The following is a 12,606-nucleotide window of genomic DNA, read 5'->3' as shown; positions in this document are numbered from 1 at the left end:
TCCTATTCATACTTATTACTAGTGCATTACAATGCACAGTACACCACAAGCAGACAGCCAAGTAAGCTCCAATACAAATATCTCTTTTATTATGAGTAGCACACAGGACCGAACTTTCACTGGTTATGACAGCATACACATGTACACAGTATTATCACAACACAAAAATGAATGTACCAAAAAAAAAAAAAAGATCTACAGGCCAATATCAACTGTAAATTGTCCACAATTGCTTAACAAACCAAAGCTGACCTCCTGCAGGTAATAAAGATGAACTTCACATACAAATGCATTTATCTTACACACACACACTCACTACGCACACACTATACTGATGTGCACACACACAAACACATGTGCACAGCATAGTACAGTACTCATAGATTTCTCACAGGATACTTTTTCTTAATGTCGTGCAACAGCATTCCTAGTGGCCCATCTCTGTGTGGTTTCCACGCCAGTAGGTCCACTCAATTACATCTAAGTGATCTTTCAACATATTTTGTGTGCGGTTCCCTCTTAGTCTCCATATAGTTGATTTGCAAACACCCCAAAGACGTTCCACGTTCTGGGTATGCGCACCTGTAATGGGGTCAACAAAATATTCCTGATGGTTGACAGTCATGTGATTGTAACCTTCATCCTGAAGATTACGGTAAGCTCTCCATCCATCTGAAATGATGGAGCTTCCACGCTGAATGTGCTTCTTTATAATTGGCATGAGATGACTTGTTGAACGGTGGCGCACAATCCTAAGAATGGGTCTCCTTCTGTCATCCTTGACGCCTAACATTCCAAACACCCAGGAACTTCGGTTATTGGCACGTCCTCTGTTATACTGAAATTCACAAATTCACAAAAAATTATACTAAACACTGGCTCTGCTCTCATTAGTAGACAAATTATTAATCAAAAGTTCATGTGTGGGGGAAGCAGTGCAAGACTATTGTGATGTTCTGAAAGGCACACCACCATGCAGCATTTTATGCAGTTTTTTAGTTAATTTACCAGCTTCATAGGACTTTTATGGTTAAATGGCTCATGTCAGGATGGATGAAAGCTCTCTCAAACTTATTGTTAGTTAAAAAGTGTTGACAGTAGGGGGAGCTCCATTGAAAAAAAAAGGCTTGCCCAGTATGCCTGTAAAATCAATATTTTTTCTGATGTAAATGGACTACCTACTTTACAAATATGACACATTTTGTGTCCATAGACAATTTAAATAATAATGCATAGAATTGGTGGTTTTAATGCAAGTGGAATACAAGGATAAAAGGATGTGTATGTGTCACATGCATAAAAATACTGTGAAAGTATAACATGCAGTGGAATTACAGTTGGTGTGCCCACAATGTCCACAATTGTAAAATTGCATAACAGAATTAAAATGTTTTGTACATGAAATGTATTGTCTCAACACTCCCTAGCTGTGGTTACCATAAGCATATTGTAGCATTAACTTTTTAAAAGCCTGCATACCTTTCTTTTATGGCCAAATTTGCTTTCATCAATTAAAACGAGTTCTCCTCTTTTTCCAATAGCCTGTTTTCCTCTCCGTCTCATTCTTTTCATTGCAGATTTGCAAACTCTACGCAACCTGTCAGCCAGTTTGCTTAGGGTTGCAGAGCTCCCAGTGATCCCTTCTTGCAGCATGTCAACTTGGCGCAGGCGAAGACCTTGAGCAAACCTGTAATAGATCAACCAAAATTCTGAAATTTAGCAGAGGCCAATTTATAAATATTAACTGGTCTTACAAATGCAAAACACTGCATGTACATGGATTTAATTACCTAATCTTAGGTTATAAAGACACTCACCTGCATATGAAATGCATCCAGGTATGCAGTCCAACATGAGAATTTTCAAACATAGAACCATTTCTGATGGACCTGGAGACTGCTTTGTTTTTGTGACAAGAATCTCGGCATATCCTGGCAATTAAATATTGTGGTTAATTTTGGCCAGATGGCAGCAGTGGTCCAAACTGACATCATATGCCTTGCAAATAGCTGTATAAAGATACTGTACGTGTTTGGTTTGGGCATATTACCTTACAGTGTACATAAAAATATGTTTTCCCCATGGTCTAACAATACACTCACCATGCTGACTCCTTTTTGCCATATGGCTTTTTCAACTTCATGACATGACAGCAAGAGGGACATTGCATTGATTTTCGAAGTAGGCCTTGTTTCATTAACCATTTGTAAAACCTATGATTTTCTTCGTGAGATTGTCTAAAATGTATTCGCCTTAAAACCTCGCAGTGTGACACCATATTAAAAAGTCAACAACAATAAAAGCAACTCATTGCGATCTATCCTCGAAGTTCCCTCCTTCAAGGAAAAACGCGGACAGCCAATGACTCCTTAGGAAAATAATGACTGACATGCCTATGTACCAGTCAAAATTTAGCAGCCGTCTACTTTCGTAGTGCTCGCAGTTTCCATCCAATCATTTTAAAGAACCCACGTGAGATCAACGTTTTGTCTTGGCGCTTGGAAGAAAAGTAAAGAGTTGAATACTTCGCGCAAGAAAACAAAACAAGAAAAATGGTAAGTAATGGTAACTCCTATCCAGTAATTCTTACTGATGGAAACGATATAAAAAGGATATTCGTTGTATGAATAGTGTTTGGTAATTGACTATAGCTGCACAGCCTTGATGTATACTGTACAATCACTGGTAGTGCTAGCAATACAACAAGCGTTTTTTAGCTAACCCAAATTGAGCTTCTAAGTTGAAAGTGCCAAAAATAACTCATAGCCATTCTTGAAAGATATGTTTTGTATGAATGATATTGAAAAACGTATCTATACTGAAAGGTAATCTGTCGTGTAAGTCTCTGGTCGTGTCCAGGCAACGACAGATTTACATCTCCAGACTGTTACTAGCCAAGGACCTGGTTATTTTTACTACGATAGTTGTGGGGAAGTAAGCCGAGTGATGAAGGCTAAAGTGTCAACATTACCTTGCATTTTGACATGCGTGAAGTTTTCATGCATGAGCATGTCGTGCATGTGTGTATAGGGTGACAGGTTCTTACTTGATACTTTCAGTGAAAAAAAAAAAAAAATGTAAAGCTAAAATCATTTTGTCCTTTTATCTCGTAATTTGACTGTACATGCCATTTTTTTCTCTTTTACTAGCAGAAATGGGCTTCTCTACCTAGCTATAGTGCCCAATGTACCTAATGTACACAGTTATTCAGTGCAAATCGTCTGTAAACTAAACATTTTACCTTTATCTTTTTTATAGCCTAAAGCAAAGAAAAAGACACATGTCCAAAAAGAAGAGGTGATGACAGATGTACCAGAAATGACTGAACATAAACCAAATAGTACAGGTGATGGAGCCATACAGCCTATTTATAAGTTGTATGAGCTACACAAATGAGCTTGTCCAACTTTGAATGTGAATTTGTTGCCTTTATTTGTGTCCTATAGACAATAGAGGCTCGACACCCAGTTGCAGCAGCATCAGCAGTCTTGGCCTAGGTAATGGTTTCTCGTTCTCATTCACATAGACCACACAAGACCGCAACACACAACATATAACACCCAACAAACCAAGGCAGTAACACACAACAGATAATGTACAATAAACAAAAAATTAGTATTGAGAAAAAGTTAATTCTCCCCAATACATAAACATGTAACATAGGCCTATGTGTGTGGTTGAGTAATGAGAACTGTATGGGTTACAGACAACAGGGAACACTGGTGTGTGCTGTGTGAAGATAATCCAACATTTAAGGCAGTTGATAAGCTGTGCTTTATACTTTTTAATACTTAATAAGTTATAAGTTAGTGTTATAAATAAATGTCACAACTATGCCTTTGTTTGTGATATCAACTGACTCAAGGTCTTTGTTGTATGATTTTCACAGTCTCTTGATCTCAGATATGTCCTGCGAAGCAGTGTTATAAGCAGGGCCGGTCCTAGCATGGGCATGTGGGCGGCCGCCCCGGGCGCCTTCTCCGTGGGGGGCGCACGAGCCCGAAAAAGCAAAAAACCTCGGTAATTTTCGATACCGCTCATTAAGTTAGCGGAGCGGGCGCCCCGGGACGCGGGTGTTGACAAGGGGGGGGGCGTCGGACAGACCGACGGGGGCGCACGCATCCCGGGCGCACGGCGCATCCAGGGGCGCACGGGCGGCCGTCGGGGCGCACGAGAAAATGTTCGCCTCGGGGGGGGGAGCGCAATTTTCTTCGTGCTCAAGTACAGGGGGAGAGAAAGAAGACGTTAAGTGAGTAACTTTTTTATTACATTACACTTAGCTGACGCTCTTATCCAGAGCAAACCAATATTTAACGGGTTTCAGTTCCGCCCTGGAGCAGTGTGGGTTAGATGCCTTGTTCAAGGGCATTTCAACCATGGGGGTGGGCAGAACTCGAACCTGCAACCCTCCAATCCAAGACATTCCCTAACAACTAGGCCAGCTGCCCCCAACATTTATTAGCAGTAGTGTTTGCCATGTTGAATAAAACTGTAATGATATGCTGTATGTGTCTCAACTAAAACAATTGTTGTGTCATTTGTCTACTACTTAATTAAAGAACACCCCAAAGTGTTGAAAATGGCTGTGGATTATGAAGATGATGGTCATATGGACGACGGAGTGACCTTTCCCCGTCTTCTCCAATATTAGTGACTCGTCAGACAGTGACACCCCAAGACGGAAGCCTCATCCCACCCAGTCACCACCGGGTGCAACTGCCTCTGGGAGAGGCCATATGAGAGGTAATAATGGCTTTACTTGAACCCTCACTCAGTAAACGATTAGCCTAAATACTAGAAAAATACTATATGAATACAAGATCGTATGCTTTTACAAATACCTGTGTAAAGCGAAGGGGAGGAGAAGTCCCCCACCCGCGATTCAAACCCTGGTCTCCAGGGTGGCACGTGCGCTCTGACCGCAACGCCAAAGAGCCAGGCTCGTTGGTATGGCAGTCAGACCACACCCTCAGCCCTAGTAATGGGTCTCTCCATCACACTGTGAAAACAGTAGAGTGCACTACACCCCCTCTAGAGTATTCTACTGGGGTAATGGGAAGGACTTAAAATTCAATATTTTAAAATAAAAGTGTGAATAAGAATACATTTTTATAACTACAATGTGGTTTATGCTCTTGTGACTTAGAGCAATATCAACCCCTAGCTTTTTCTTTTTCCTCATGTTTTCTTTTTTCTCTCTGTCTTTCTGTATTAGTCAAAGGGCCAGATGAGGCAATCCGCCGCTATCAGAGAGTCCTGAAGACATTCAGCCGCGTCCGCACCATGAGTGAGGCCTTCCGAATCAACGGGGTGGATAGAGGAACTATAAAAATGACGGCTCCAATTGCAGAGCTAAAGATAGTTGATCCTGACACGTTCAATACTCTTAAGTTTAACCCTGCCACTGACACCCTGATGTCTTTCGCAAAAAAATGTGCTGCTCACATTTCATCTGAGAAACGTGTCATAATTGAAGACATGAAATCCCGTGGCAAACTTCTTCCATTATTGATGAAATATTAAAGTAGTTGGGAGCTTACCGTATATGTTCAGAAAAAGTTCTAGTAGAGTGAGTGTTAAAGAGCTCTAGAAAAAGAGTGGTACATAGAATCTGCTGTTTTCAGTTAACTTGCATCTTTATTGCCGTACTGCAGAATCCTGTAAATTGTTTTTTTTTTTTTTTATTTGTTTTTTTGGTACATTCATTTTTGTGTTGTGATAATACTGTGTAACATGTGTATGCTGTCATAACCAGCAGGAAAGTTCGGTCTGTGTGCTATCTCTAATAAAAGAGATATTTGTATTGGAGCTTACTTGGGCTGTCTGTTTGTTGTGTACTGTGCACTGTATGCAGTGCTCCCCAATCTTTTCCTAACTGCGGACTGGTCAACGCTTGACAATGTTAATGCGGACCGGGGGGGGGGGGGGGGGGGGGCATACTACCACCTACAAGCCCCATACTGAGCCTGTGCATTTAGATCATAATTAATATGCAACACCGTACTTAATACACTTGAATAATGGGTAATTAGGAGCGTATATAGGGGAAATTCGTAGTTAAGGGTCTAGAAGGGTAGAATAAAGCTTGCAGAATTGGTATTAATTAAGGTTTATAATGACTAACAAGTGGCTAGTATGTATTATATACATGTTAGTAAGCAGCTAATTCATGGTGAAATGTGTGTCTTAAAATTAATTAACAATTATTATTGTTACCAAAAAACTTTAAATTAAAACTATTTTGTTGTTTCCTATTTTGTTTTGAAAAGGAATGAGGGGCTTCCATCGACACAGTCTTTTTTAGGTGTTATCTGAAAAAGCATGCAGTTCATTTCTAAGGGTGAAGTATGTTAATTAAAGTGAATGAAATGGTGTTGACTCCATGTGTAACCATGCTCCATGGTAAGAGTAATGGTAAACAAAACCAGCTAGAGGCTAGTCCAGGTTTTCGACAGTCTGCGGGGACGGAACGGAGACTACGTCCAGGTTTTAGACAGTCTGCGGGACGTACAGAGACTACGTCCAGGTTTTAGACGTTGGCGGGGACGTCACAGAGGGCTACATCTAGGTGTTTAGACAGTCTGCGGGGACGTCACGGAGACTACGTCCAGGTTTTACTCTGTAGGGACATTGGTTCAAGTAACTAAGTACACTTATAAGGTCTTAGTATTAGAGGTATGGACTTCTTCCTTCATTCACGGCACGGCAGCTTTATTTATGTTTTTGATTTTATATAAAATTTGCAGTAACATTAAACAATATTAAATATTATAAAAGAAACCTTTATTTTTTCTTCAATTTACATATTAAGTCATAAACGTGACTTTATTCTTGTATTTCACTTTATGCTGTGCAGTGTAGCGTGCTTTTATTTTGAAGTCGACTAGTTAAACCGGAAGTCATTGGCTTGTTTTTTTTCGTTCATGTCACAAAATATCTCCAGCTGGGGGGGTTAGACTGCGCACGGCCACGTCGGGCTGTCCAGTAACCCGCGCCCCCTTATGTTTGACGTCATAACTTTATTATCATGACATCATCCATCATCAGGAGGAAGCTGAAGTTCGACTTCACTCCAACACCTGGGGAGGTCGGCTCTTTAATCAACGGCACTTTAACAGCGTTACCCAAAAACGAGGAAATTTGTAACCAAAGATTTCTGATTGGTTGAAATTTTAATCCCTTCTTTAAAGCGATTGGATGCCGTCAGTGTAGTTGAGTCCTATTCATACTTATTACTAGTGCATTACAATGCACAGTACACCACAAGCAGACAGCCAAGTAAGCTCCAATACAAATATCTCTTTTATTATGAGATAGCACACAGGACCGAACTTTCACTGGTTATGACAGCATACACATGTACACAGTATTATCACAACACAAAAATGAATGTACCAAAAAAAAAAAAAAAAAAAAAAGATCTACAGGCCAATATCAACTGTAAATTGTCCACAATTGCTTAACAAAACCAAAGCTGACCTCCTGCAAGGTAATAAAGATGAACTTCACATACAAATGCATTTATCTTACACACACATACTCACTACTCACACACTATACTGATGTGCACACACACAAACACATGTGCACAGCATAGTACAGTACTCATAGATTTCTCACAGGATACTTTTTCTTAATGTCGTGCAACAGCATTCCTAGTGGCCCATCTCTGTGATGGTTTCCACGCCAGTAGGTCCACTCAATTACATCTAAGTGATCTTTCAACATATTTTGTGTGCGGTTCCCTCTTAGTCTCCATATAGTTGATTTGCAAACACCCCAAAGACGTTCCACGTTCTGGGTATGCGCACGTAATGGGGTCACAAATATTCCTGATGGTTGACAGTCATGTGATTGTAACCTTCATCCTGAAGATTACGGTAAGCTCTCCATCCATCTGAAATGATGGAGCTTCCACGCTGAATGTGCTTCTTTATAATTGGCATGAGATGACTTGTTGAACGGTGCGCACAATCCTAGGAATGGGTCTCCTTCTGTCATCCTTGACGCCTAACATTCCAAACACCCAGGAACTTCGGTTATTGGCACGTCCTCTGTTATACTGAAATTCACAAATTCACAAAAAATTATACTAAACACTGGCTCTGCTCTCATTAGTAGACAAATTATTAATCAAAAGTTCATGTGTGGGGGAAGCAGTGCAAGACTATTGTGATGTTCTGAAAGGCACACCACCATGCAGCATTTTATGCAGTTTTTTAGTTAATTTATCAGCTTCATAGGACTTTTATGGTTAAATGGCTCATGTCAGGATGGATGAAAGCTCTCTCAAACTTATTGTTAGTTAAAAAGTGTTGACAGTAGGGGGAGCTCCCTTGAAAAAAAAAGGCTTGCCCAGTATGCCTGTAAAATCAATATTTTTTCTGATGTAAATGGACTACCTACTTTACAAATATGACACATTTTGTGTCCATAGACAATTTAAATAATAATGCATAGAATTGGTGGTTTTAATGCAAGTGGAATACAAGGATAAAAGGATGTGTATGTGTCACATGCATAAAAATACTGTGAAAGTATAACATGCAGTGGAATTACAGTTGGTGTGCCCACAATGTCCACAATTGTAAAATTGCATAACAGAATTAAAATGTTTTGTACATGAAATGTATTGTCTCAACACTCCCTAGCTGTGGTTACCCTAAGCATATTGTGCATTAACTTTTTAAAGAGCCTGCCTACCTTTCTTTTGGCCAAATTTGCTTTCATCAATTAAAACGAGTTCTCCTCTTTTTCCAATAGCCTGTTTTCCTCTCCGTCTCATTCTTTTCATTGCAGATTTGCAAACTCTACGCAACCTGTCAGCCAGTTTGCTTAGGGTTGCAGAGCTCCCAGTGATCCCTTCTTGCAGCATGTCAACTTGGCGCAGGCGAAGACCTTGAGCAAACCTGTAATAGATCAACCAAAATTCTGAAATTTAGCAGAGGCCAATTTATAAATATTAACTGGTCTTACAAATGCAAAACACTGCATGTACATGGATTTAATTACCTAATCTTAGGTTATAAAGACACTCACCTGCATATGAATTGCATCCAGGTATGCAGTCCAACATGAGAATTTTCAAACATAGAACCATTTCTGATGGACCTGGAGACTGCTTTGTTTTTGTGACAAGAATCTCGGCATATCCTGGCAATTAAATATTGTGGTTAATTTTGGCCAGATGGCAGCAGTGGTCCAAACTGACATCATATGCCTTGCAAATAGCTGTATAAAGATACTGTACGTGTTTGGTTTGGGCATATTACCTTACAGTGTACATAAAAATATGTTTTCCCCATGGTCTAACAATACACTCACCATGCTGACTCCTTTTTGCCATATGGCTTTTTCAACTTCATGACATGCAGCAAGAGGGACATTGCATTGATTTTCGAAGTAGGCCTTGTTTCATTAACCATTTGTAAAACCTATGATTTTCTTCGTGAGATTGTCTAAAATGTATTCGCCTTAAAACCTCGCAGTGTGACACCATATTAAAAAGTCAACAACAATAAAAGCAACTCATTGCGATCTATCCTCGAAGTTCCCTCCTTCAAGGAAAAACGCGGACAGCCAATGACTCCTTAGGAAAATAATGACTGACATGCCTATGTACCAGTCAAAATTTAGCAGCCGTCTACTTTCGTAGTGCTCGCAGTTTCCATCCAATCATTTTAAAGAACCCACGTGAGATCAACGTTTTGTCTTGGCGCTTGGAAGAAAAGTAAAGAGTTGAATACTTCGCGCAAGAAAACAAGAAAAATGGTAAGTAATGGTAACTCCTATCCAGTAATTCTTACTGATGGAAACGATATAAAAAGGATATTCGTTGTATGAATAGTGTTTGGTAATTGACTATAGCTGCACAGCCTTGATGTATACTGTACAATCACTGGTAGTGCTAGCAATACAACAAGCGTTTTTTAGCTAACCCAAATTGAGCTTCTAAGTTGAAAGTGCCAAAAATAACTCATAGCCATTCTTGAAAGATATGTTTTGTATGAATGATATTGAAAAACGTATCTATACTGAAAGGTAATCTGTCGTGTAAGTCTCTGGTCGTGTCCAGGCAACGACAGATTTACATCTCCAGACTGTTACTAGCCAAGGACCTGGTTATTTTTACTACGATAGTTGTGGGGAAGTAAGCCGAGTGATGAAGGCTAAAGTGTCAACATTACCTTGCATTTTGACATGCGTGAAGTTTTCATGCATGAGCATGTCGTGCATGTGTGTATAGGGTGACAGTGCTTCTTACTTGATACTTTCAGTGAAAAAAAAAAAAAAATGTAAAGCTAAAAATCATTTTGTCCTTTTATCTCGTAATTTGACTGTACATGCCATTTTTTTCTCTTTTACTAGCAGAAATGGGCTTCTCTACCTAGCTATGTGCCCAATGTCCTAATGTACACAGTTATTCAGGGCAAATCGTCTGTAAACTAAACATTTTACCTTTATCTTTTTTATAGCCTAAAGCAAAGAAAAAGACCCTGTCCAAAAGAAGAGGTGATGACAGATACCAGAAATGACTGAACACAACAATAGTACAGGTGATGGAGCCATACAGCCTATTTATAAGTTGTATGAGCTACACAAATGAGCTTGTCCAACTTTGAATGTGAATTTGTTGCCTTTATTTGTGTCCTATAGACAATAGAGGCTCGACACCCAGTTGCAGCCGCATCAGCAGTCTTGGCCTAGGTAATGATTTCTCGTTCTCATTCACATAGACCACACAAGACCGCAACACACAACATATAACACCCAACAAACCAAGGCAGTAACACACAACAGATAATGTACAATAAACAAAAAATTAGTATTGAGAAAAAGTTAATTCTCCCCAATACATAAACATGTAACATAGGCCTAGTGTGTTGTTTGGTAATGAGAACTGTATGGGTTACAGACAACAGGGAACACTGGTGTGTGCTGTGTGAAGATAATCCAACATTTAAGGCAGTTGATAAGCTGTGCTTTATACTTTTTAATACTTAATAAGTTATAAGTTAGTGTTATAAATAAATGTCACAACTATGCCTTTGTTTGTGATATCAACTGACTCAAGGTCTTTGTTGTATGATTTTCACAGTCTCTTGATCTCAGATATGTCCTGCGAAGCAGTGTTATAAGCAGGGCCGGTCCTAGCTATGGGCAATGTGGGCGGCCGCCCAGGGCGCATTCTCCGTGGGGGGCGCACGAGCCGAAAAAGCAAAAAACCTCGGTAATTTTCGATACCGCTCATTAAGTTAGCGGAGCGGGCGCCCCGGGACGCGGGTGTTGACAAGGCGGGGGGGCGTCGGACAGACCGACGGGGGCGCACGCATCCCGGGCGCACGGCGCATCCAGGGGCGCACGGGCGGCCGTCGGGGCGCACGAGAAAATGTTCCTCGGGGGGGGGAGCGCAATTTTCTTCGTGCTCAAGTACAGGGGGAGAGAAAGAAGACGTTAAGTGAGTAACTTTTTTATTACATTACACTTAGCTGACGCTCTTATCCAGAGCAACTTACAGATATTTACAGGGTTTCAGTTACGGCCCCTGGAGCAGTGTGGGGTTAGATGCCTTGTTCAAGGGCATTTCAACCATGGGGGTGGCAGAACTCGAACCTGCAACCCTCCAATCCAAGACACTTCCCTAACAACTAGGCCACAGCTGCCCCAACATTTATTAGCAGTAGTGTTTGCCATGTTGAATAAAACTGTAATGATATGCTGTATGTGTCTCAACTAAAACAATTGTTGTGTCATTTGTCTACTACTTAATTAAAGAACACCCCAAAGTGTTGAAAATGGCTGTGGATTATGAAGATGATGGTCATATGGACGACGGAGATGACCTTTCCCCGTCTTCTCCAAATATTAGTGACTCGTCAGACAGTGACACCCCAAGACGGAAGCCTCATCCCACCCAGTCACCACCGGGTGCAACTGCCTCTGGGAGAGGCCATATGAGAGGTAATAATGGCTTTACTTGAACCCTCACTCAGTAAACGATTAGCCTAAATACTAGAAAAATACTATATGAATACAAGATCGTATGCTTTTACAAATACCTGTGTAAAGCGAAGGGGAGGAGAAGTCCCCCACCCGCGATTCAAACCCTGGTCTCCAGGGTGGCACGTGCGCTCTGACCGCAACGCCAAAGAGCAGGCTCGTTGGTATGGCAGTCAGACCACACCCTCAGCCCTAGTAATGGGTCTCTCCATCACACTGTGAAAACAGTAGAGTGCACTACACCCCCTCTAGAGTATTCTACTGGGGTAATGGGAAGGACTTAAAATTCAATATTTTAAAATAAAAGTGTGAATAAGAATACATTTTTATAACTACAATGTGGTTTATGCTCTTGTGACTTAGAGCAATATCAACCCCTAGCTTTTTCTTTTTCCTCATGTTTTCTTTTTTCTCTCTGTCTTTCTGTATTAGTCAAAGGGCCAGATGAGGCAATCCGCCGCTGTCAGAGAGTCCTGAAGACATTCAGCCGCGTCCGCACCATGAGTGAGGCCTTCCGAATCAACGGGGTGGATAGAGGAACTATAAAAATGACGGCTCCAATTGCAGAGCTAAAGATAGTTGATCCTGACACGTTCAATACTCTTA

The sequence above is a fragment of the Larimichthys crocea genome, chromosome VII (assembly GCF_000972845.2).
Source record: "Larimichthys crocea isolate SSNF chromosome VII, L_crocea_2.0, whole genome shotgun sequence".
NCBI lineage: Eukaryota > Metazoa > Chordata > Actinopteri > Sciaenidae > Larimichthys > Larimichthys crocea.
Note: the sequence above shows the minus strand (reverse complement) of the source record.